The sequence below is a fragment of the Drosophila pseudoobscura genome, chromosome X (genome assembly GCF_009870125.1).
Source record: "Drosophila pseudoobscura strain MV-25-SWS-2005 chromosome X, UCI_Dpse_MV25, whole genome shotgun sequence".
Lineage (NCBI taxonomy): Eukaryota > Metazoa > Arthropoda > Insecta > Diptera > Drosophilidae > Drosophila > Drosophila pseudoobscura.
This window is the reverse complement of record NC_046683.1, coordinates 29,659,828-29,686,945: the sequence shown is the minus strand read 5'-3', so window position 1 is coordinate 29,686,945 and position 27,118 is coordinate 29,659,828.

The window sequence follows — 27,118 nt, the reverse complement described above, 5'->3', positions numbered from 1 at the left end:
ATCGACAGCAGTGCCTGGTTCAAGTGGATTTCGCTCAATGATAGTGGTGGTAACGCCATGTTGTTGGTGTTGATTGGGTTTTGTTTTGTTTTGTTTTCAGTAGTTTTGAACTTTATTTTGGTTCACTTGTACGTTTTTATACCCGATACTCAAAATGAGTATTGGGGTATATTAGATTTGTGGTGAAAGTGGATGTGTGTAACGTCCAGAAGGAATCGTTTCCGACCCCGTAAAGTATATTCTTGATCAGCATCAATAGCCGAGTCGATTGAGCCATGTCTGTCTGTCCGTCTGTCCGTCCGTCCGTCTGTCCGTCTGTCCGTCCCCTTCAGCGCCTAATGCTCAAAGACTATAAGAGCTAGAGCAACGATGTTTTGGATCCAGACTTCTGTGATATGTCACTGCTCCAAAAATATTTCAAAACTTTGCCCCGCCCACTTCCGCCCCCACAAAGGGCGAAAATCTGTGGCATACACAATTTCGAGGATACGAGAAAACTAAAAACGCAGAATCGTAGAAGATGACTATATCTTCTAGAGTGCATCTGAACCAGATCGTATAATTATTACAGCCAGAATCACGAAAACAATTTCACTCTTTCTCGCTCTGTCTCACTCTAACACACAGGTTTCATGGTCGGTTTTGCCAATTGCAAAATATGAGTTCAAGGATCTCAGAACCTATAAAAGCCAGAGCAACCAAATTTGGTATCCACACTCCTGTGATATCGGACCTTGACCGTTTCCTGTCCAAATTTCGCCACACCCCCTTCCGCCCCCGCAAAGGACGAAAATCTGAGGCAACCACAAATCTCAGAGACTATTAAGGCTAGAGTAACCAAATTTGGTACACACACTCCTTTAAGATGTCACTATAAAACGTATATCTCAGAATTTCGCCCCACCCCCATCCGCCCCCACAAAGGACGAAAATCTGTTGCATCCACAATATGCAGATTTGAGAAAACTAAAAACGCAGAATTATAGATAATGACCATATCTATTAGATTGCTGAATCTGGATCAGATCAGATCATTTTTATAGCCAAAAGGAACAAATCAATTTGCAGTGACTACAGACTGATTTTTTGTCTCTCTCGCACACACTCTTTGTCGTGCCGCTTAATATTAGCGCCATCTGCCGGAGGAGAGCCATACTGACTTAGTATCGGGTATAACTGTAGAGTTGCGGTGTCCGCAGCAACTCACAACGTTCCCCCTCGTTTGATTTTGTATTTAGTGTTTCACTGTTCTTGGTGGATCACTATCTCCGCTTACTTCAGCTCACTTAATTTTAGTTTTGCAAATCGTATGTGCTCGTAACACATAGGTTCTTTGGCGGATTTCACAATTTTATTAACGATTCCGGGATTACGTGATCACAGTAATTAGAAATTACGCAAGCTGACCATTACCGAAATATAGGAGTTAATTTTAAACGAAATCCTACCGACTGCGCCAGTTAAATATCCGCAACTCGATTTTAAGTTTTTTAAAAAATACTTTTATTTTACAACTTAAATATCTTTATGTCACAAGATTTAAATGAATTCCCCGACTTGACTTTGGGTCTGCTTGTCTCAAACGGAAATGATCTCTTTGCTGCTGGCTAGTTTCCATGAGCCCTTCTCTTGGAACTCCCGACTCTGGCTTCGGGCGCTTTCCTCGGCTGCATCTTCGTGTCGGTGGCGTACGTGCCTGGATCGATATTTGGGGATGCGTCGGCTTTGATGAAAGGCATCCACTGCTGGCGATCGGTGTTGCATTACATGACGGAGCTAGGAATGTGATACTCCTTGGTTTTATGTCTAGCTTTGATTGGTCCTCATGAGTGGCGTGATTCTAAAGAATCGATTTCTCGAGAGTGGCGTGATTCTAATGTTGGTGAAACAATGTGGTCCATTGTTTATATTATGGGGGCCCTAGCTTGGAGTATGGGAAGAAACAGTTATTGATTCTTGAGTGGCGTCCTGTTACTTGTGTGGATGGGGTGGATGAATTGTACATAAACATAATGTGTATGGGATGTGGGGAATTATGGATATGTCACTATATATATATGTCAACGGCTGTGGATACGTATTAAACGTTGGCTCTAGCTGTACCGATCCAAAAAACTCATCAAGCCGTGCACAATCGACAGGTGCACGCAAACCGAACAGTTCGAAAGCAACGAACACCATTTAATGGGCGTTCCAACAGTTCCATTACTCCCTGATTTACAAAAACTCCCAGACATTCCTTCACACACTTGTATTTTATCCCCAAGTAGGGAAAGAATGGAATTCTATCTCGAAAGCGATTGTCCAGTATCGGCAAACTGTCAAAAACGCGCGCTCTAACGTATAGGTGTCAGTCGTTAATACGTCTAAGGACTGGCGACTCTATGCGGAACTCATGGTACTGGGACGGACGCTCAGTGGACGGTTCAGAATCCGAACCAGATCAAACCTGTGAGAGCAGCAGTGCAATCGGCGGATGGGCAAAGCCGGCCAATAATTGGCAAGGTCACCACCGAAGTTGGTTTTCAAGGCCAGAAGAAAGTATTGAAATTGTCCGTAGTCCCATCTTTGGTGCAAGACCTATGTTTAGGCATAGACTTTTGGTCTTGTCTTAATTTGTTACCTACTTTTCGAACCAATAAATCATTCAGTCCAGAGGTGTCAAGCTTAGCATTGGATAGTACTTTGCCTGTGTGTTTATCGAAGCAGCAGCAAGTTCCTTTGCGAAGCAAGGTCTGGGGAAAACGGGATGGTTGGCGCACGAAATTGAAGTTTGCAGCGCTAAGGCAATAAAGCAACGACATTATGCTGTGTCTCCAGCCGTTGAAAAGCTGATGTACGTAGAGGTTGACCGAATGTTAGCTCTTGGAGTTATCGAAGAATCAGATAGCGCATGGTCGTCACCCGTGGTCCTCGTTCGTAAACCTGGAAAGGTGCGATTATGCATAGACAATCGGGAACTTAATGAAGTCACTGTTAAGAACGCTTATTCCATGCCATTGATCGATGGCATTCTCAGTCGGCTTCCTCGAGCTGAGTTCATCTCAAGCATCGATTTGAAGGATGTCTGTTGGCCAATTCCACTGGAAGTAAGCGCTCGTGAAAAAACGGCGTTTACCATCCCAGGGCGGCCGCTTTATCATTACACGGTAATGCCCTTTGGGTTGTGTAATGCACCCCAAACGATGTCCAAGATGATGGATAAAGTGATACCGCCATCTCTACGAAATGAGGTATTTATTTATCTAGACGACTTGTTGGTGATATCTGAATCAGTTAAGCAGCACATTCAAGTCCTTAAAGTCCTGTCCGCCAGATTACGCGAAGCTGGTCTGACCATTAACGTGGAGAATTCTAAATTTTGGCTAAAGGAGGTCAAATAATGAAGTCATGTTATTGGCAACGTAACTATCCAAACAGATGTGGAGAAGGTCCAAGCGATTCAAGAGTTTCCAGTCCCTCGATCCATGAAACAAGTGCGCAGGCTCTTAGGTCTCACTGGTTGGTACCACAAATTAATAAAAAACTATGCGGGTATCGCAGCGCCGATCTCAGATACACTTAAGAGCAAGCGAAAATTTGAATGGACCGATGAAGCACAGAACGTTCGATTCTTTAAAGTCACATATGCGTAACGCTCCTGTGTTGCACAGTCCCGATTTTACCTTTTTCAATCCATTGTGATGCAAGTCACACAGGAGTGTGTGGAGTCCTGATGCAATCAGATGAAGATGGCAACTAGGTCGCGCAAATTGAACCAATGTCAACGTAACTATTCCGTAACCGAAAAAGAGTGTTTGGCAGCGGTAATGTGCGTCAAGAAATTTAGAGCCTATGTAGAAGGGCATCAGTTTTCCATTATAACCGAACATGCCTCATTAAAATGGCTGATGTCACAGGTAGACCTAAACTCGAGACTAGCTCGATGAGCACTGAAACTGCAAGGATTCACCTTTAAGATTTTCCATAGACAGGGTAGTCAGAACATCGTTCCGGATGCCTTATCACGAGTGCATACCGAAGACTTATCGTATATTGGTATTGATAGCATAGTCAACCTTCAATATGAAGCGTTTAAATCCACCGACTATCAGGAACTCATTTCGAAAATTCAAGCTATTCCAGATCGTTTAATTTGGACGTTGACATGCAATGACTGCATCTTTCAAGAGGCGATGCAGTTACTGCACCGTCAAGTGGCCCGTGTGACACCAGCAGAAGGCTGTTACGCGCGGATCCCAGGCAAAACGCAGCCCTCCTCCCGCCCAACCGACCGAGGGGCGCTGCCGCATGACGCACGGTGCGTAGCCGAACCAAACGCGAACATGCAAGAAAGATAGCTATTAGACTAACATTCGAGGAAAATTAGCACTAAACTTACTAAGAAACTAAGCATGCAATCAAAATACAAATACCACTACAATTACTAATTAATAGAAAGGTGTGTAAGGATTAATAATTTAATAAGTGGAAGCGAATTAGTGTTGGATATAATATGGTAGACGGAATTATAATCCGGGCATAAGACCCTAAACGGTTCATGCAAGGAATAATTCGATCTACAAAGTGGAAGGAACAACGGTATAAAATTTCTAGTCAGTCTAATAGGAATCGTGAAGTTTATGCGGCTCAACAGATCAGGGCTGTTCTGATCAAGTTGTGCATAAATATCACACCAAGCATTTTTCTACGGTTAACTAAGGATGGGAGGTTTACTAATAGTAGTCTACTAGAGTAAGATGGGAGTCTTACACCCGCATCCCAGTTAAGGCCCCGCAGAGCAAAGAGTAAAAAGTTTTTCTGTACTGATTCTATACGGTCCTGGTGTACTTTGTACTGAGGGCACCATACACAGGAGCCGTATTCTAAGATCGGACGAACAAGCGAGGTATAGAGAGCCTTTGTTATATAGGGGTCGTCAAATTCCTTTGACCACCTCTTTATAAACCCAAGCACGCCCATGGCCTTATTTACCATGGTAGAAATGTGTTCGGAAAATTTTAACTTGGGGTCTAACATAACACCCAGATCATCCACCAGGGTAATTCTCTCAAGAGAACCACCAAATAGGGTGTAGGGAGCCAACAAAGGGCTAGAACGATGAAATGTCATAACTTTGCATTTCGAGGCATTAAGGTGTAACAAGTTTGCACAACACCATGACTGGAAGCTATTGAGATCGGATTGCAAGCGAGAATGAAATGAAATGTCCTTGTACTGGACACAGAGTTTAACATCATCCGCATACATAAGTACTCGAGAGTATGTTAATACTGAAGGCAAGTCATTAATAAAGAGTGTGAAGAGTAAGGGGCCTAGATGGCTGCCCTGTGGTACTCCCGAAGAAACCTTTACTGGTAAAGAGAGGGAGTTTTTGAAGAGGACTCTTTGAGAGCTGGAACAAAGATAGCTAGAAATCCATCTCAGGAAGTTGGGCGGAAACCCTAAAAGGTCAAGCTTATGCGCTAAAAGGGAATGGTTTACAGAGTCGAATGCTTTTCTAAAGTCGGTGCAAATAACATCCGTCTGTAAGTTACCTTGAAAGGCTTTAATAATGAAAGAGGTAAACTCTAACAAGTTCGTGGTGGTTGATTGCCGCCTTATAAATCCATGCTGAGTTGGAGATATAAGTGACTTGCAGAGATGTTGCATATAACTTTGCTATACCTCTATAATTTTTTTGCATCAGACTTGCTACCTTTTTTATGGAGAGGAATTATAAACGATTCCTTCCAGATCGGGGGGAAGCAAGAAGAATCAATGGACACGGTGAATAGTTTACGCAAAGGTCCACAAAGAGCCTCGGCGCAGTACCTGAGTACACAACCTGGAAACCCGTCTGGACCCGGTGAAAACACCGGCTTAACTAGTCGAAGATAATGAAGTAGGGGACATTCATTTAACAAGGGACTGAAAATGCCGTTCGACCTCGGTAAACCGTATGGGTACGGATGACCAGAGTAGCTTTCCTAAGAATAGGTGGTTTGGAAAAATTGGGCAAAAAGATCGGCAATTGCCTGATCATTATTTGCCGACGTATTACAAAATGATAGCGAGGATGGGTGTGCGGACATTCTACGCCTACTGTTTACGAAGCAGTAAAACTGTTTAGGGTCCTGAGAAAAACGTATCCTGCATCGAGATAGGTAGTTCTTATAGCGTTGCGCATTAAGAAATGAAAAGTTTGACCGAGCTATTACATAACGAGAGTGAGAAGTAGGAGAGCCCACTTCTTGAAATTTTTTATAAAGTCTTGATTTTAAGTTTTTTAGACTGGATAACTCTTTGGTAAGCCAAGGGGGTTTTCCAGATCTTATCGGACAAGAAAGCGGGACACAAGAATCAAAAAATGTGCCAAGAGCATTGTAAAAAATGTTTGTGCCTTTTGTGACATCAGTGCACAAGTACAAAGCGGACCAATCAAAATCCCTAATGAGGTTATTAAGCTTCGCAAACTCGGCAATACGAAAACAGCGCACACGTTCAGGTAGTCTACTCGACCGATCCAATACAGTTGGTCCTATATCTAGCGACACCTCGAAAGTAGGATGGTAGGCGTCTTCAGGTATAGTTAGCGGAAGGGCTCGGGTTAACAACACTATGGTCGGATCCGATACAAAGCACAGATCAGCAATCGACCCAAGGAATTTTTCACACGATTGACTTGAGACAGGGACAGTCCAAGCAAGCCGTCAACAAAGTCATGTCGTGACATGGGCACTAGGATACTAGACTCGTTTACCGAAGACCAAACAGTTCCTGGCAAGTTGAAGTCACCAAGAACTATCATACGATCTTTATCAGATAGCGAGGAAGAAACAGCGGTTAAAGCGGACAAGTGCTGCTCATAAATTGAAATATCCGAAGAAGGTGGGATATACGAGCAAGTAATGAATATAGCGAAAGCGGGAAGAATCAGTTTTACACACAGGAATTCCAGTTCCTGTTGAACTTGGACTGTGAAGTGTTCTGACGTGATGCAAGAGTCCACTGCAATTAGAACCCCTCCTGCACGTCGAGACGAACGGTCCTCTCAAAAAGTTGTGTACCGACCTGCCAAAACCTCGGAACTAAGAATGTCCGGCTTTAAGAAGGTTTCAGTAAACACAATAACGTGGGAAGCAAATGCAACACTATCCCGGAAAAGAATGCTGAGCTTACCTTTTGGAAAGGTGGAAGCAAGACGGGAAGTTGAGGAAGAGGAAGTTGAGGTTGAGGGTGGCACACTGGAAAGATTTCGAAGGGATATGGGGGCCTATTCTTCTTCTTAGCCCTAAACTCCTTCACAACCAAATGCTCCGGCCAAAATTTGGCGGAGCAAATGGTGTCAAATTGAGTTGGGGAGATGCTTATCTTAAACGAGGCTATCTCCCTGGCATAAGAGAAGTTAAATTTCTCCACCTTTAAGTCCACGGCTTTTATTTTGCTTTGAATAAAAGTAATTACATCATTAGATGTGAGGTCAGGGGCCAGCCGTGAAACAAAAACTTGTCGTTTTGGTGGGACTCCCACCAGTTGTTTAGTCACCACTGGCCTAGTACCTGTGGTGGCAATATCCGGATGTCCGGAACGTCTATTTACTGGTGGGTTCGGGATAGAAGGGACAACTAGCGCACTTGCGGACACCATGGACACTTACGCTGCAGACGTACTTGGCTGCACATTCTCCGAGGCGATGAATTCGGCTACCGAATCTGCATCGCCAGCAGCTGTCGTTGCCCTTGGAGTGGCAAACGAGATCAACTGCTGCACACTTGGAGTGGTCGGAGTCAGTTTTTCGGCGGCGCACGGCTGAGTGACGGTTGGCACTTGCAGATCCCGCGGAGTGACCTTTTTGCGCCTCGGAGACTCATTCAGCAGTTTTAAACCGCTAAACGGAGCCTCCATGGATAGGAGCCGATCGTATTGGTTTTTAAAACCAACGGTCAGCTCCTTAAATCCACTCCGCGTCTGCCTCATAAAAGCTACCATGTCTTTCTCCACCGCACGGCAAGCCTCGCAACTGTAGTGCAAACCATTACGCTTTGAAATGGCATCACTCACAAGGCCAGAAAATCCAGCGCATTTTGCGTGCACTACGCTGTCGCAGAGCCAGCAGGGGATAATCGGCTGATCGTGGGTGATCTGCTTTTTGCATGATGTTTTGGCACATACAACAGAAAACTCTATATTAAAAAATTTGAACAAAATTAAAATTAAAATCAAATAATATTTCAAGACAAATGGCTATCAAACCAGTGTGCCAGACAAACGCTAATAGGAGGAGAGGAGAACAGTTGCAGCAGCAGCTAATGAGAGAGAGAGAGAGCTACTGAACAGAAAGTTACGAGTTACGAGGGCGAGAGAGAAAGACCAGTTATTTAAGTTTAGGTGATAGGGAGGGAGTGAAAATACAACAAAAGCTACAAAACGAGAGTGGACTGTAATGCAATGTAATGCGTACTCACTCACTGCAACAACACAAACACAAGCACAAGCCGACGCCGAAAAATAAAAAGTTAAATAATTTTTTAACACAAATCAAAAGGTAGCACTCGCGTAATAGAATAGGTTTCCAGATTGTTGTCTGGTTAGGAAGTATAATTAGAATTTAGTTAGGAAAAGACCGGCTGTTTATTCAAAACAAAAGGAAAAAATGCGGAGCGCAAAACAAAAACACGTCTGATCACTACGAAAGAGAACGACTTTAACCTGATGTAAAAGTAATGGATAACCTTCTTTATCGTCGAGCTGAACACGCCACTGGTGAGCAAATTAGTGATGACATGTTTTTTGTTTTGTATTCGATTACTTTTATTTCTTCTATTAATACTAATACATATATTAGATTAAAAACTAGTTGTTGTGAGGCCATGGGGCTGTGGTTTGTTGGTGGGGTAATGGGGCGTAGCTATGCGGTACGGCTGCAAAGCATTGCTTCGCACAGCCGTACCTCCTTACTCCTCCGACACATTCCTTTCCCTCTCTGTCACCGTAGTTCCCGCATTATAGTGGCGGCGAACCTAGTGCATCACATGCCTTGGGATCCGCTACTATGACTGGCAAGCTCCCTCCGATGCTGATGCTGGTGGCTAGCTCGGCCTCTAGCTGACACCTCTCATATTCGAAGCGATGGCACTCGAAGAAGACGTGATAGGCGTCCTCCACGATGCCTCGACCGCAGGATCGCAGGACCGCTTCAGGTAAGATCTGAAGCATCCGTGATCGCTCAGCATCTGTGTGAGGTGGAAGTCCACCTGTCCATGCTTCCTCTCCAACCACAGCTTGATGTCAGGAATAAGCCTGTGGGTCCAGCGTCCTTTGGTTGAGGAATCCCACTTCATCTGCCATCTCCTGCCGCTTCCCAGTTCCTTGAAACCGTGGAGAAACAGGCTGTTGCAAATTAAGGGCAGTCCCATCCGGAGGCTTGGATGAATCTGGACAAGGTCCCCGGTTTGATTTCGGACAGGTCCGAAATGTCTGTGAGGAAAGCAGCCCCGAGAAAACGAAGACGACGATTTCCAAGGGCCGGGCAGTGGCAGAAGAAGTGGGGGACCAATTCCTTTTCTTCCTCGTCGCGACAACTCCTGCAGAAGTCGTTATGAGGGATTGACAATCTAGAGGCATGAGTGCCAATCTGCCAGTGTCCCGTAATGGCTCGAGTAACTGCAGAGCACTGTGCTCTGCTGAGCCTATACAGCTCGGCTGAGCGCTTCTTCGATCGATATGGCCATATCAATCTTGAGATTTTACAGGAAACTGTTTCTGCCATCTCCTATTGGCATTTTGCTCAAACAATTCGTGCGTGAGGAGCCTGCACGTAGCCAGAGGCATCGCTACTTGCTCCCTCTCCATAAGGAGAGGAATTGTAGTACCCTGCCTTGCTAGCTCGTCGCCGGCGTCGTTCCCCTCGATGTCCCTGTGGCCTGGGACCCATATAAGGAAGAGGTCTAACTGCTCTGCGATCTCGTGCAGAGACCTGCGGCAGTCATTTACTGTCGCTGAGTTCGACGATATTGAGCCTAGAGCTTTAATAGCGGTTTGGCTGTCCGAGAAAACGCACACTAAGTGCATGTCTAGAAGTAGTTTGGAGACGATGGAAATGGCCTCCTTGATGGCTACAACCTCCGCTTGGAACACACTGCAGTGGTCCGGGAGCCTGAAGCAATGACTGATGTTCAGCTCGCTGCAGTAGACTCCGCCTCCCACGCGGCCGTCTAACTTTGAGCCATCAGTGTAGAAGTGAACCGCATTTGCGGGTCCTGGTTCGCCCATCTCCCAGTCCTCCCTAAGTGGGATTGATACCTGGAAAGGCGTCGAGAGGTGATCACTAGGGACACAATAATCTGTCCTCTCTGGTAATTGCGGGTGTCTCGTCAGGATTCCCGAGTGCCCAACCGCGGATGCTTTCCACAGTCTGGCTTCTCTCATTCTGAGTGCGGAAAGTGTTGCCACTTTCTTTCCCATGAGATCTATGGGGAGGAGGTCCAGCACAGTATCCAGGGCTTCCCCTGGAGTAGTGCGTACCCCGCCAGTCATGCATAGCTCTGCCATGCGTTTAACTCTGCTGAGTTTGTTGAGGCATGTCCTTTTGTCTAAGGCTGGCCACCATACTACCGCTCCATAGAGCATGATCGGTCGTATGATGGTGGTGTAAAGCCACCGAACTATATAGGGGGTCATTCCCCATCTTAGTCCGATGGCTTTCCTGCAAGTATAGAGGGCTACTGTGGACTTCTTTACTCTATCCTCTATGCTCTATTTCCAATCGAGCTTTCTATCGAGGATTAGACCAAGATACTTGGCGTTGTTGCTGAAGATTAGCGCTTCCCCACATAGTCTTGGGGGAATCAGTGCCGGGACTTTGTACTTCCTAGTGAAGAGCACCAGTTCCGTTTTAGACGGGTTGACGCCTAACCCGCATTTGTCTGCCCATTTTGACATCTTCATGAGAGTGCTTGTCAGGCACTCACACAGCGTCTGCGGGAATTTACCCGAGAATGCTATAGCAACATCGTCCGCATACGCCACCACGCGGCAGCCACCCCCCTCTATCTCCCGCAGCAGTTCGTTCACTGCCACGTTCCATAGGAGGGGCGAGAGGACTCCGCCCTGCAGGGTGCCTCTACTGACAAATCTGGTGGACGTTGACGTCCCCAGTGATGCCTCAACCGTCCTGCATTGTAGCATCTGATCGATCAGGCTCACCGTCCGGGAGTCAACCCCCAGTTCCGTCAGTGCACCCGTGATGGCGGTCGGTAGGATGTTATTAAAGGCGCCTTCTATGTCCAGGAAGGCTACCAGGGTGTACTCCTTACAGTTGAGGGACGCTTCGATGATCGATGTGATCGTGTGTAGGGCCGTTTCGGTGGATCTTCCTTTCCGATAGGCATGCTGGGAGTCTGAGAATAGACTAGGCGGAATATTTACCGTGAGATGCATCCCCAAAAGCCGTTCCATCGTCTTCAGAAGGAAGGACGATAGACTTATGGGTCTGAAATCTTTGGGGGCAGTGTGCGAGGGCTTGCCTGCCTTGGGGATGAAGACGACTTTGGTATGAAGCCAGGTTTCCGGGATATATCCATGGGAGAAGATTCCCTCGTATATACTTTTGAGCCAATTAGTGCCTTTTTGTCCAGCGTGAATCAGTTGGGCAGGGATGATGCCATCTGGTCCCGCGGATTTGTATGGTTTGAAGCTTTTTATTGCCCAGGAAATGTTCTCCTGGCTTAGCAGGTTCATGATAACACTTGAGGCAACGGAGGGAGCCGCGATGTAGTGTGGTCTGTTTTCATCGCAGCCGGGAAAGTGGGTGTTAAGGAGAAGATTTAGCGACTCATTGCTGGACGTTGTCCATGATTGGTCGGCGTTCTTCAGGTAGCCCAGAGTAGGTGTAGTCTTCGAGAGAACTTTGCGCAAGCGCGAAGCTTCCGAGTTATTCTGAATGTCGCTACAGAACTTACGCCATGAGGCCCGTTTGGCTTTCCTCAGTTCTTTATTGTAAACTGACAGACTGGCCTTGTAAGCGGCCCAGTTCTGCTCAGCGTTTTCGGCCTTAGCTTTATTGATGAGTCTTCGGGAGGCTTTCCGGAGTTCCCTCAGTTTCGGATTCCACCATTCAGGTTTCTTCCGGCCTCTGCTCTTGCTAGAGGGGCAGGAATTATCGAGCGCCTCATTGCAGGCGTCTTTAAATAGTTTAACAAGATGAGTCGTGGCTTCCCTGGAGATCTCCTCCTCAGGTGCAGTCTCAGGGAGAACACGACAGAGGTGGTCTGAGTACCGAGTCCAGTTTGTCCGCCTAAGGTTCCGAAATTGAGCTGGTCTCGGTAGTGAAAAAGAGAATACGGTTTCCACGTACCTGTGGTCCGAGAAGGAGTGCTCTTCCAGGACCCTCCAGGATACGATGTTCCCGTGTAACTCATGAGAGGCAAGTGTGAGGTCCAGGACCTCCTTGCGGTTTTTAATAATGAAGGTGGGATCACTCCCCCTATTTAAAAGAACCATTTGAGTGGTCAGTAAATAGTTGAAAAGGTACTCACCCCTTTCGTTGGTGTCAGTGCTTTCCCACTGGCAGTGGTGTGCGTTGGCGTCGCACCCTACGATTAGGCGTGTGTCCTTGGCCTCGCAGTCTGTGATTAGCGCCCTGAGCGCCTGTGGAGGGGGGTCTGGTTGGTCGAGACCCATGTACGTGGAGCAGATTCTCAGTGAGCACCCCTGGCCCTCGAGGCTCACTGCTGTTTGGTCTTCATTGCTGAAATTTGGGAGCAAAAATAAGTGCAAATCTCTTTTTGAAAGGATGCAGGTGCGAGTTTTACCTGCGGAGTCAGCTACGTATAGCTTATAGTCAGGAGTCCTCAGACCAGAGACCCTGTTTCCGAGGATCCAGGGCTCCTGAATGAGGACTATGTCGGCTCCACCCTTGGCTAGGTGGAGCAGGAGAGCAGCGCATGCTGCCTTACAATGGTGGAGGTTTATCTGCAGGAGTATCAGTGACATTCCTGAGGTTCACCTCCACCATTGTCCTGTCGTGGTCGCTCTCCGAAGAGTCCAACTCCTCCGCGACCCCGATGTGTTTGAGATCCCTAGTGAGATCGCTCACGTCTGACACGTAACCATCTAAGATGTCATCCGACACCACTGATGCCACGTCTGACACCGCAGGCTTGATCTCCATACTAAGGATCTCCGGGGGCTCCAGGTCTGGCTCGACCGTCGGCTGCATGCCTTTGGAGTCGGACTTGTACGGTACTACGACTACCTTCTTGTAGCCGTAGTCCACAGCGCCCTCCGTGTCGTGGAGAAGTCTGACCGACTCCTCGTTCAGGACGAGGATGATTTGGCGCCTCTGCCCGTTGCTCTCCTCTACTTTGGCCACCTTCCAATCGGCTGTGGGAAGGTGGGGATTGCAGACCTGCAGAATCCGGAGAATCTTATCCGGCTCTGCAGGCTTCGCCGAGACCCACGCTCTGGCCCTCGGCTTGCTGGGGATGTCCTCCCACTTCACGACCTCCAGCTGGGCTCCTGGGTAGACCTCCTTGAGCGACGCTACCGCCTTCGCGTAGAGGGCCGCCGAGCGAGCATCTTGGCAGGCGATGGCTTTCACCCTGCCTTGGTGCCACCCGGCGTCCTCACATTTGGGCGGTGGTCCTCCATTCTCCTCCAACTCCTGGAGGAAACGGTCTTGGAGCTCGTTTTCCACGAGGTGCCACTTGTCCCTAGGGATCTGCCCGTCTTTAGAGCCCCTGTCTAGGACTCCAATCAGGGTTTTTCCCCTCGGGCAAACGAGCGGTTGCTCAGTGTCTTTGTCCTCTTGGCCTGTTGGACTTGTGTGGCGGTGTCCTCCGCCGAGCGTTGCCGCTTGCTTGGGGCCTTGGCTGTGGCCTTGCCAGCTTTGGCTGGCTGGTAGTCGGGCAGGACTGTCTTGGCCCATCGCCGCTATTCGATTCCCTGGGCAGACGCCAGGAACACCGGGTCGTCGTTGCCCAGGATGAAGGCCGCACGTCTTTTGTCCTGAAACTTGGGCCTATGTTTCGAGGCAGAGGCGCCGCCTGCCGGGGTTGTCAAGGGGTTCCCGGTCCCAAGGGGTCCGCCAGCCGCGATATCGCTCTGCATGGTCGCCCCCCCGGTAACCGCCGGGTCGCCCTTGGGGCCCCCCGACGTGGATTGGCCCGATTGGATTTTCGGTCCTCTCCTCACAGCGCCTGCTGCTGTGCCTCCGGCACTTTAGGAGGTGTGCCGTGCTCCTTTGCGGTGTTTTTTGTTTTAATATTTAAATTTGGCATATTTGATCCCACGAGTAGGCGGGAAGGCGTTAGTCGCCCGGGGCATAGCCCGCGCGCCCCGGGAAGCCTTATTAAAACCGGAGGTCGGCAGGTATCCAGAGTCCGCATATAAGCGACCCAGCACCCCCTCGGCCATGCATCCCTCGGCATATGACAGTGTCACCTTGGATTGGGGTTATTTCACTGAGAGTTTTCTTCTCTCCGCCCGACTACAATTAGCCAGCATCCTGGCAGAGACATGACCGTACCAGGGGAGAGTATAGTCGCACTTCCGCCGGTGTGTACAGTTACGGCGGGTGCCGGTTCGCTCGTGCCCACCTGTATCCTATGACGCGGAGCACAGTCGCCTTGGATCCAGGGCAAGCCATGAACCCGAGGCGCCTGTGCCCCTTTCCGAGTCTACAGTTGTGACGAGCCGACCCGACATCCGTTTATCCCCCTATAGCACCCGACGGCTGACGGCCCAGCAGTTACTCTGTATGCTCTTGTCCCTTCGCTCGTCTCGTAAAGCAGCACCCTCTCACTGAGAGAGCTGTCCACTATTCTCAGGAAGTATTCCGGGATCCGTAGCATCCGCAGGGCTTCCATCGTTCTTCCCCAGTCCGCCGTGTTGAACGCATTATTAAATTGGATGGTGACCAGCAGGCAGTACTGTTTTTTGCCTGCTCTCCACCGCTTCCCGCTGGTGGCGTTCTCCGCAATATTGGTGACAATGCCTATAGCATCCAGAGCTGATCTGCCTTTCTGGAAGCCATACTGGTTGGGCGACAGGCCGCCGGCATTTTCAATAGCACGACAGAGCCTACGTGCGATGAGCTTTTCGCATACCTTCCCCGCGTTGTCTAGGAGACAAATTGGTCTATACGAGGAAGGCTCGCGTGGTGGTTTTCCTGGCTTGTTGAGCAGCAATAGCTTCTGTGTCTTCCAACTATCGGGGAAGGTACTTTCTAGGAGACACATATTGATGCACTTATCAGCAAAGGCGGATGGCTGTAGTGCCAATGCCAGTTTTAAAGCCCTATTTGGGATTGCATCCGGGCCTGGGGCTTTTTTGCTGGACAGGCTCCTCCCGGCTTCCAGGACCTCTGCGCAGTAAAAGTAATCGAATACAAAAAAAAAATGTGCAGGGCGGGAGAGTTGAGTGAAAAAAACCCGTGTCGGTCGCACGCCTCCGTGGCTCCTCTGTTTGCGCCGCGTTCCGTGTGTCTGCGGAGCTGCCGGGGGTGGAATAGGCCCTGGGCTGACGAGGTACCCTTCTGGCTGTCACGGCAGGTCGAGCTCCTCCTCGTTGTGCCCGCCTCCGATCCAGGCTGGTTGTTCGTTTTATCCGAGTCGGCGGTGGCAGCCGCAAAATAAAAGCTCGCTCTCTCGCTCTTGGCGAATTCGCACCGCTTTGCCACCGTAGGTAAGGTAGGCACAGAAGAAATTGTTTTAATATATGAAGGAAGTCGAGAAAAATCCATGAAATCGAACGCACGCACTCCTTTTTTTCGTCGTATTAAAATACAAAATTGCAGTCACCCAAGTTGTTTCGGTATCGTTATTTAGAAAAACTATTCTAAAATTTCATGGCGCCCCTGGGTGGACTTGCAATTTAAACGTATTAATTCAAGTGGAAGGCAAAAGTGACAGTGACACAGTGGAGAAAATATAAATAGCCGAAATCTATTATACATACATACATGTACATACATGCATATGTGCTGCAGCCAAATTGCCAAATTGACCGCGACGTGTGTGCAAAAAAAAAATTCAACAAACAAAACTAAAAATCACCGCGTCGGTGGTGCAATACCCTGTCTGCAGCTATATACAAAAGGAGATACACATATACCATCTACCCAAGAAGATCCAAGTGGAGCATCCAGTATAAGAAGAGGAGAGTACAGCACCTGGAATTTCCAATCTTCTCAAGAGGTATTTGTGCAAAAAATTGAAAGCTCGAGTGAAGACGAAAATATTAAAAAACTCGCAATTATTGTCTTGTGCTGAAACAATTGCACCTCGCTTTCAATTCTTGGCACATATGTACGTATGACATAGTAGAGCTAGATTGCATGCTGTAGTTAGAGTTGAGCATATATATTAATACATATATACATACATATGTACATCTAACCCTCTTGGACGCAATAGCTACACATATACATAACTCATTTTAACTGCAATCGCTGTCGCGCCTTTCCCCTTTCTCGTTTTCGTTGTGTCAAATATATGTATAGTTGGGTCGTTGGCCAAGCACGCATACCAATACGCAGCTGCAGCGGTGAATTTTTTCGTCTCGCTTTCGCTCTTCACCGTTGCTTATCGTTGATCTTTGTTTGGCGCGCTTAATCCAAACCAAACACCAAGTGACGCGCTACCCTGTTTTCGTCGGGTATATTCGTTTGGTGTCAGTAGGATCCAACTATCAATTAAGACAAAGTCGTGCCTCGCAAATCAATTTAGCGTCGATCGTTGTCGTACGTATGCATACACAACATTAATTCTTCAGAACTGCAGCGGTGAAATTTTTCGTTTTCGCTTGTCACCAGTGCAGTTCGTTGGTATTCTTGTGTGGTTTTCGTGTACGCGCCAGCCAAGCGACGCTATACCCTAAATTTTTCGGGTATATTGGTTTTTCACCTCGTTTGGGTACAATTACCCATTATTTCATTGAGTGCCTCGGCATTAAATACGATTATTAGAAACGATCTTTCGCCTTCAGTTGCTTGTATTGAGAATCAATATGACCTCAAAAGCCAACAATATCTTCCTTGAAGAGCTGAAGAAAAAGCGCAGTTGCCGTGTCAAAGGCATTCGTTTATTAGCGGACCGTTTAGAAGCGGGGAATATTCCGCTGGTATTGACGGAGCTCGAGTGCAGACTCGAAACGCTGATGCGTAGCATTGACACGGCACGCGAACTTCAAGAGAAGATTGAAGATATAGACATTGACGATGAATTTGGAGTCGAGTTGGAAGAACTCTCAATTGTCACAAAGGCAAAATTAATGTCTCTCATTTGCGCATTAAAGACAGCTGATGAGACAATACCGGCAGTACCAGCTTATGGTGGCCCAACTCGTGCTCGCCTTCCGAAGTTAGCTCTGCCGCAGTTCAGCGGCAACTTTTCGGACTTTAAAAACTTCATAGGTTTATTTGAGACTCTAGTTCATAATGACCAAAGCATTCCAATTATCGAAAAGTTCAACCATTTGCTTTCGTGTCTCTCCGGTGAAGCGTTGGGAACAGTTAGGGCTTTCCAAGTAACCGAGACCAACTACGAGAAAGCAATGGCTAGCTTAAAACGGGTCTACGATAATGATTGTCTGATCTTTAAAAATCACATTGATGCCCTATTTAATCTTCCCAAAATTACCCAGCAATCAGCATCGTCCTTAAGGAACCTTATCGATACCGCCTCATCCATATATGGTTCGTTGTTGTCGATAGGCGATGATAAAAAGATCTCGAATGCGATGATTATTCATCTCGTCTTGAGCAGAGTCGATCCGGTGACCAAAGAGAAATGGGAAGAACAGCTCGATTATGACAAACTGCCACTTTGGACGGACTGTGAAAGGTTGCTTAATCGCAGACATCAGCATCTTTCGGCCGAAAATTCGGACAAACCAAAGCAGGAGCAGAAAGCTGTGCCAAGCAAGCCGCATAATCGGAGCGCATTCGCGTGTTCCACCGCGAATACTAAAAATCAACAATGCAGCTACTGCAATGCGAAAGGCCATTTGTTGACAGATTGCAGTCCATTTGGTCGGCTAGCAGTAATGCAAAGGTTCGAATTCGCAAAAACTGCATCCTTGTGCATCAATTGTCTGCAGCCAGGCCACTCTGTAGTACGATGCAAAGCTAAGAAGTGTCGAGTGTGTGGCTGCTCACACCATACCTTATTGCATAGGTACACAGTGGCGAATAAAAGTCTAGCGTTACCATCACCCCCAGAGAATTCTTCTCCTCCTCCCAAACAGAATCAACCTTCCACTTCGCATGCTCTCCATGCGACAGCTATGGATAGAGTTATTCTGGCTACGTCGATCGTAAGCGTCCGAACAAATAATGGTGAACATGTTTTGGCCCGAGCTCTGCTTGACTCGGGGTCTCAAACCAATTTTATAACTGAGGACTTAGCACAGCGCTTACAGATCCGTAGGGAGGAGTCGTGTATCAACTTGCTTGGTATTGGTGAATCCAATTCACAAGTCAAGAAAAAGATACACACGGTGGTGAAGTCGCGAATTACGGGTAGTGAGTTTTCGGTTGATTTCTGGATTCTAAGGTCCATTTCGGGGTATCACCCTGATCAGACACTTAACGTGAGTGACTGGAAAATCCCAAAGAACTTACCACTTGCAGACCCATATTTCTTCAAGCCACAGAAGATAGATATGTTGATAGGCGCAGAAACATTTTTCGAACTTTTATCTGTTGGTCAGATTCGACAAGGTCCTGACTATCCAACTCTGCAGAAAACGCTTCTCGGCTGGATTGTGTCGGGCAGATACACTCCAAAGGTGACTGCCACCCAAGAAGCTAGGAATTGTTTGAGTTGTCGAGAAGAGTCAGTGATCCACATCGACAATACATTACAAAAGTTTTGGTCACTGGAAGAATTGCCGTCTTCTAAAAAGTCTTTATCTCCTGAACACAAGTTATGTGAAAAGCATTATAGAAGGACTACTCAGGTCGTGCTTTCAGGTCGGTTTGAAGTAAGACTGCCGTTCAAATCAGATCCCAGTATCTTAGGCAACTCCTTTGAAGTGGCTAAACGGCGGTTTTTATCGCTTGAAAAAAGATTGTCTCATGACCCCGAGTTGCAGAAAATGTACTTGGAGTTCATGGAAGAGTACCTCTCCTTGGGTCACATGTCTACCACAGACAACACAATCCCCAAAACTCCACATTATTTCATTCCACATCAGTGTGTGTTGAGGCCTCAAAGCACGTCGACCAAGCTCCGCGTCGTTTTCGATGCGTCTTGTAAAACGTCCTCTCAGGTGGCCTTGAACGACATATTGATGGTCGGTCCTACGATACAGGATGAGCTGTATTCGACATTGCTCCGATTCAGACTACACAGGTACGCCTTGACAGCCGATGTCAAGAAGATGTATCGCCAAGTCTGGGTCGCTGATGCGGATAGACAATTCCAGCTCATAGTGTGGAGAAGAGATCCGTCTGAGTCCTTGAGAATATACCAGCTCAACACCGTAACATATGGGACTGGACCAGCCCCATTTTTGGCTATTCGGTGTTTGAAGAGCTTGAGTGAGTCTGCAAAACTCTCATTCCCTAAAGCTGCTGAAGTTATTGACTCCGACTTCTATGTCGATGATGTGTTGACTGGTGCTGATTGCGTAGAGGAGTTAAAGACAATTAAGTCTGATGTGGCTCAGGTTCTTCAAACCGCTGGGTTTGAATTGACTAAATGGTTTTCGAACTCACCTGAGGTCACCGCATCCGAGAGCACAGTTAAACCGATAACGATCTCGGACTCAGAGTCAACTAAGGCGTTAGGAATATCGTGGCTGCCACACGAAGACGTCTTTAAGTTCCAAATTGACACGTCAGTTATGGGTCTCCGAGCGACAAAACGGAACATATTATCGGTGACATCTAAGCTGTTTGACCCCCTTGGCTTGTTAAGTCCTTTAGTAATTAAGGGAAAGATCCTACTGCAGGAGCTTTGGCTCAACAAGCTAGATTGGGATGAGTCAATTCTAATGAACTTGGAAACAGCATGGAACTTATTAAAAGAATCCTTGCGTCAGTTGGAGAAGATTACCATACCTCGATTTGTGCATACTGATCCCATGTCACCGATTCAAGTACATGCCTTTGCCGACGCATCCATGAGAGCTTATGGAGCCTGCGTCTATATCCGTAGAAAGACTGCAGAAGGTTTCAAGGTCTCCTTGTTGACTGCAAAGTCGAAAGTAGCGCCACTCAAGACGAAAACGCTCCCAAGGCTTGAGTTATGTGCCGCTCACCTTCTAGCAGACCTTTGTCACCGAGTCAAATCACTGCTCAAGGTTCCAATTGATAAAATGATATTCTGGTCAGATTCAGAAGTTACTCTTCATTGGATCAGATCCCACCCTTCGTCGTTGTCAACATTCGTTGCGAACCGAGTAGCGGAGATTCAAGAGTGGTCAAGTGAAGCTACGTGGCGGCATGTGCTAACAAAACAGAACCCAGCAGACATAGTTTCGAGAGGTTGTGACGTAGAGGAAATCGTGCAGTCGATCTGGTTTGGTGGACCAGAGTTCATAAAGTTTGAAGAAGAGAGCTGGCCCAGAAATCCACACTTCGAGCTTTCCGAAGAAGAGATACAGATGGAAAGTCGGAAGAAATCGGTCGGTTCCGTCATCCGTAGAATACGATGAGGCGTTTCTAAAAATAGTCGAAATAACACAGAAAAATGAGTCTCAAGAAGATATTGAAAGGGTTCGTAAAGGCACCAAGTTAGGCCCCAGTCTTCAGCGCTTGAATCCCTTCATCCATGAAGAGGCTGGGACATGGTGACGTTGTGACTCTTTTTCGTTGTTGCCTGTTGGGGGGCGACTAGTTAACGCTCCTATGTCATATAATGCCAAGTTTCCCTTGTTATTGACAAAGCGCTCGCAGTTTGTGCACACATACGTTCGCTATCTGCATCAAACGAATTTTCATGCCGGCCCACGAGCACTCGTGAGTATCCTTAGACAGCGCATTTGGATAGTGAATGCTCAGGCGGTCTGCAGGGCGACAGTTAGGTCGTGTATTTGTTGCTTTAAATGCAAGCCGCTACTCCAGACCCAAATGATGGGCAACTTACCCGCAGACCGGCTCCGTGCTCTCCGCCCATTTTCAGTATGTGGCGTTGATTTTTGTGGCCCAGTCTATACGACTCTGAAAATTCGTGGAAGGCCCCCTTATACGTCCTACATAGCGTTATTTGTCTGTTTTCATTTAGAAATTGTCTCCGATTTGACGACTAATTCCTTCTTGTTATCATTCCAAAGGTTCGTCGGTCGTCGAGGATGTCCGCAACGCGTGAACTGCGACAACGCGACAAATTTCGTCGGAGCAAGTCGCCACTTCAGCGAACTGCGGAGGAAGATAGAGGCGGACGCGATACGCGAATTTGCGTCAAGAAGCGGGTGCGAGTTTGCCTTCATACCGCCTCGAGCACCGCACATGGGCGGACTTTGGGAGGCCGGTGTGAAGTCTGCCAAGGGCCTACTCCTACGGGCAGTCGGAAGCGCTCTCCTCACAGCAGAGGAGCTGGAGACCGTGCTGGTCGGGATCGAGGCGGTACTCAACTCGCGCCCGCTAGGACCCCTAAGCCCAGACCCAAGCGACGGAGACGCGCTGACTCCCGGGCACCTGCTGACAGGCGGGCCGCTCATCGCACCCCCAGCACCCAGGAGCCCGGACCAGGAGGGTCTGAGCTGCTTAAAGCGATGGTCCCGGGAGTATGTGCTGGGATTGCAAATAAGATGCAAGTGGCACCAGGAGGAGCCAAACATAATGGAAGGCGACCTCGTAATCGTCGCCGAGGACAACCTGCCCCCTCAACAGTGGCTCCTCGGAAGGGTGGTCGGAACAACCGCCGGGCAGGACGGAAGGGTCAGAGTGGTCGAGCTAAGGATGAGCAGCGGAGCCACGTTCAGGAGGCCAATCCACAAATTGGCGCTTCTGCCAATGGTTTGATGCCTTCCAGGCCTTCAACGGGGCCGGTGTAGCATCATTTGGATAATAATAATTGTTATTATTATAGTATTTCATGAAGTCTAGTGTAAGTTAGGCTAGAGCAAAGCGGGAGCGCAATAAAAGCTCGCTCTCTCGCTCTTGGCGAATTCGCCCCGCTTTGCCACCGTAGGTAAGGTAGGCACAGAAGAAATTGTTTTAATATATGAAGGAAGTCGAGAAAAATCCATGAAATCGAACGCACGCACTCCTTTTTTTTGTCGTATTAAAATACGAAATTGCAGTCACCCAAGTTGTTTCGGTATCGTTATTTAGAAAAACTCTTCTAAAATTTCAGTAGCTCTTCAGGCCCTGGTGGTCAACAATTGCGACCGCCAGTATTGGTACCCACACAGCTGCGAAGCCACCGCACAACGGCTCAAAGAGGCTGCGCGAGTCGCCCCAAATGGCTGCTGAGCCCACAAAGAGGCAGAGAGGTACAGTGGACCATGGTGCCACCCCAGACTCTAAGAAACAGCTCAAGTTGCAGCAGGTGGGCCCCAGGGTAAGGGAAAAAAAGGGAGCCCCGTGAGCGCGAGCCAAGGCCAGACGCGATAATCATTGAACCCCAGGGCGAGCTTAGCTTTAGCGACATCCTCCGTATGGTCGTTCTCTTTCGTAGTGATCAGACCCGTTTTTGTTTTGCGCTCCGCATTTTTTCCTTTTGTTTTGAATAAACAGCCGGTGTTTTCCTTTAATCAACTTCCTAACCAGCCTAACAATCTGGAAACCTATTCTATTCCGCAAGTCCATGCCTTTTGATTTGTGTTAAAACATTATTTTACTTTTTATTTTTCGACGTCGGATTGTGCTTGTGTTTGTGTTGTTGCAGTGAGTGAGTACGCATTACATTGCATTACAGTCCACTCTCGTTTTGTAGCTTTTGTTGTATTTTCACTCCCTCCCTATCACCTAAACTTAAATAACTGGTCTTTCTCTCTCGCCCTCGTAACTCGTAACTTTCTGTTCAGTAGCTCTCTCTCTCTCTCATTAGCTGCTGCTGCAACTGTTCTCCTCTCCTCCTATTAGCGTTTGTCTGGCACACTGGTTTGATAGCCATTTGTCTTGAAATATTATTTGATTTTAATTTTAATTTTGTTCAAATTTTTTAATATAGAGTTTTCTGTTGTATGTGCCAAAAAATCATGCAAAAAGCAGATCACCCACGATCAGCCGATTATCCCCTGCTGGCTCTGCGACAGCGTAGTGCACGCAAAATGCGCTGGATTTTCTGGCCTTGTGAGTGATGCCATTTCAAAGCGTAATGGTTTGCACTACAGTTGCGAGGCTTGCCGTGCGGTGGAGAAAGACATGGTAGCTTTTATGAGGCAGACGCGGAGTGGATTTAAGGAGCTGACCGTTGGTTTTAAAAACCAATACGATCGGCTCCTATCCATGGAGGCTCCGTTTAGCGGTTTAAAACTGCTGAATGAGTCTCCGAGGCGCAAAAAGGTCACTCCGCGGGATCTGCAAGTGCCAACCGTCACTCAGCCGTGCGCCGCCGAAAAACTGACTCCGACCACTCCAAGTGTGCAGCAGTTGATCTCGTTTGCCACTCCAAGGGCAACGACAGCTGCTGGCGATGCAGATTCGGTAGCCGAATTCATCGCCTCGGAGAATGTGCAGCCAAGTACGTCTGCAGCGTAAGTGTCCATGGTGTCCGCAAGTGCGCTAGTTGTCCCTTCTATCCCGAACCCACCAGTAAATAGACGTTCCGGACATCCGGATATTGCCACCACAGGTACTAGGCCAGTGGTGACTAAACAACTGGTGGGAGTCCCACCAAAACGACAAGTTTTTGTTTCACGGCTGGCCCCTGACCTCACATCTAATGATGTAATTACTTTTATTCAAAGCAAAATAAAAGCCGTGGACTTAAAGGTGGAGAAATTTAACTTCTCTTATGCCAGGGAGATAGCCTCGTTTAAGATAAGCATCTCCCCAACTCAATTTGACACCATTTGCTCCGCCAAATTTTGGCCGGAGCATTTGGTTGTGAAGGAGTTTAGGGCTAAGAAGAAGAATAGGCCCCCACATCCCTTCGAAATCTTTCCAGTGTGCCACCCTCAACCTCAACTTCCTCTTCCTCAACTTCCCGTCTTGCTTCCACCTTTCCAAAAGGTAAGCTCAGCATTCTTTTCCGGGATAGTGTTGCATTTGCTTCCCACGTTATTGTGTTTACTGAAACCTTGTTAAAGCCGGACATTCCTAGTTCCGAGGTTTTGGCAGGTCGGTACACAACTTTTTGAGAGGACCGTTCGTCTCGACGTGCAGGAGGGGTTCTAATTGCAGGGGACTCTTACATCACGTCAGAACACTTCACAGTCCAAGTTCAACAGGAACTGGAATTCCTGTGTGTAAAACTGATTCTTCCCGCTTTCGCTATATTCATTACTTGCTCGTATATCCCACCTTCTTCGGATATTTCAATTTATGAGCAGCACTTGTCCGCTTTAACCGCTGTTTCTTCCTCGCTATCTGATAAAGATCGTATGATAGTTCTTGGTGACTTCAACTTGCCAGGAACTGTTTGGTCTTCGGTAAACGAGTCTAGTATCCTAGTGCCCATGTCACGACATGACTTTGTTGACGGCTTGCTTGACCTGTCCCTGTCTCAAGTCAATCGTGTGAAAAATTCCTTGGGTCGATTGCTGATCTGTGCTTTGTATCGGATCCGACCATAGTGTTGTTAACCCGAGCCCTTCCGCTAACTATACCTGAAGACGCCTACCACCCTACTTTCGAGGTGCCGCTAGATATAGGACCAACTGTATTGGATCGGTCGAGTAGACTACCTGAACGTGTGCGCTGTTTTCGTATTGCCGAGTTTGCGAAGCTTAATAACCTCATTAGGGATTTTGATTGGTCCGCTTTGTACTTATGCACTGATTTCATAAAAGGCACAAACATTTTTTACAATGCTCTTGGCACATTTTTTGATTCTTGTTTCCCGCTTTCTTGTCCGAATAGATCTGGAAAATTCCCTTGCTTTCAGTTCTTAATGCTCAACGCTATAGGAACTACCTATCTCGATGCAGGATACGTTTTTCTCAGGACCCTAAACAGTTTTACTGCTTCGTAGACAGTTAGCGTAGAATGTCAGCACACCCATCCTCGCTATCCATTTGTTATACGTCGACAAATAATGATCAGGCAATTGCCGATCTTTTTGCCCAATTTTTCCAAACCACCTCTTCTGAGGAAAGATACTCTGGTCATCCGTACCCATACGGCTTACCGAGGTCGAACGGCATTTGCAGTCCCTTGTTCAATGAATGTTCCCTACTTCATGATCTTCGACTAGTTAAGCCGGTGTTTTCACCGGGTCCAGACGGGGTTCCAGGTTGTGTACTCAGGTACTGCGCCGAGGCACTGTGTGGACCTTTGCTTAAACTATTTACCCTATCCATTGATTCTTCTTGCTTCCCCCCGATCTGGAAGGAATCGTTTATAATTCCTCTCCATAAAAAACGAAGCAAGTCTGATGCAAAAAATTATAGAGGTATAGCAAAGTTATCCACTATTCCCAAAATGTTTGAGAAGGTTTTAGCTCCGCACTTGCAACATCTTTTCAAGTCACTTATATCTCCAACTCAGCATGGATTTATAAGGCGGCGATCAACCACCACGAACTTGTTAGAGTTTACTTCTTTCAGTATTAAAGGCTTTCAAGGTAACTCACAGACGGATGTTATTTACACCGACTTTAGTAAAGCATTCGACTCTGTAAACCATTCCCTTTTAGCACATAAACTTGACCTTTTAGGGTTTCCGCCCAACTTCATAAGATGGATTTCTAGCTATCTTTGTTCCAGAGTCCTCTTCAAAAACTCCCTCTCTTCACCAGTAAAGGTTTCTTCCGGAGTACCACAGGGCTGCCATCTAGGCCCCTTACTCTTCACACTCTTTATTAATGACTAGACCTCGGATTTTGCATATTTGCATATTTTTAAAGGATTAAGATAGAAAAATTCTGATGACACCAAAGTTCGTTTCATGAAAAGTAGATTTGAAAACGACCTGCATATTTTCATTTTTTTTACATATTTGCATGAAATGCATATGCATAATATATGCCAAAATATGCAAAATATATGCAGCATATGCAAAAAATTTGCAAAATATGCAAAAAATGCAAAAAATATGCAAAATATGCAACAGTTTCCTATGTTAATCAAATCAAAAAAAATTTAAAAGCGATTAAGAAGGTAGTATAGGTATTGAAATTTTATTAACTATTTTTTGCTATTAAACTAGATACTTAAAATATACGATATAATAAAGGCTTAAAATTTATTAGAAATAATTTGTATTGCAGTAAACAACTAAAATTTTCTCTAAATTATTTATTAAGAGGCTCTGACGTTTCTCTCCAAAAATCATTTTGTACGCGGAAAAGCTTCTTTCAACGTCACAATGTGACGTCTTTCGTTTGTGACTGGTTCGATTCCAGACAGATCTTCAGCATTTAGATTTAATATACTATTTATTTTTGAAATGATTTTAAAATCAGGATTTCTTTTCAAAATTGCTTCAAATTTCTTTTTTAATAGACAATATTTTCAGCTTCCTTGAATAAGTCCATTGACTTTGCTAATGGTAGCCCCTTCGCTTCCAATGCTGTTATTATTTCGGCAACTCTCTCGAAGTGGGATTTTATATATATAAATTCTTGATGTAGTTGTGGATTTTCTACCAGCTCCTTCGCCAGCTTAATGGATTCAGCATCTTCTGGGTTCAGTGTTTCAAGAACCTAAAATGCAAATTTAGAATCTTTTTATTTACCAAACTAAAATGTTTTTTGTTGACAAACCTCTTTTATTCCCTCCATGTTATCTGCATAAAATGATGCCGCCTTCAACCATGTACCCCATCTGGTTATGATCGGTTCTGGTGGTAACTCCTTATTGAGTATTTGTTTGTAGCGTTGTACTCTGAGCGGAGCTTTTATGAAAATTTTTTTCACACAGGATATAAACGAGTTAGCGACATGAAACGATGTTCTTACTTTTTCAGCTATTAAATTTAATCCATGTGCTAAACAAGTTATATGTATGAGATTCGGATAAAAAACTTTTAAATTTTTACCAGCTTTTATCATATATGCCGCAGCATCAGTTAAGCGTTAGA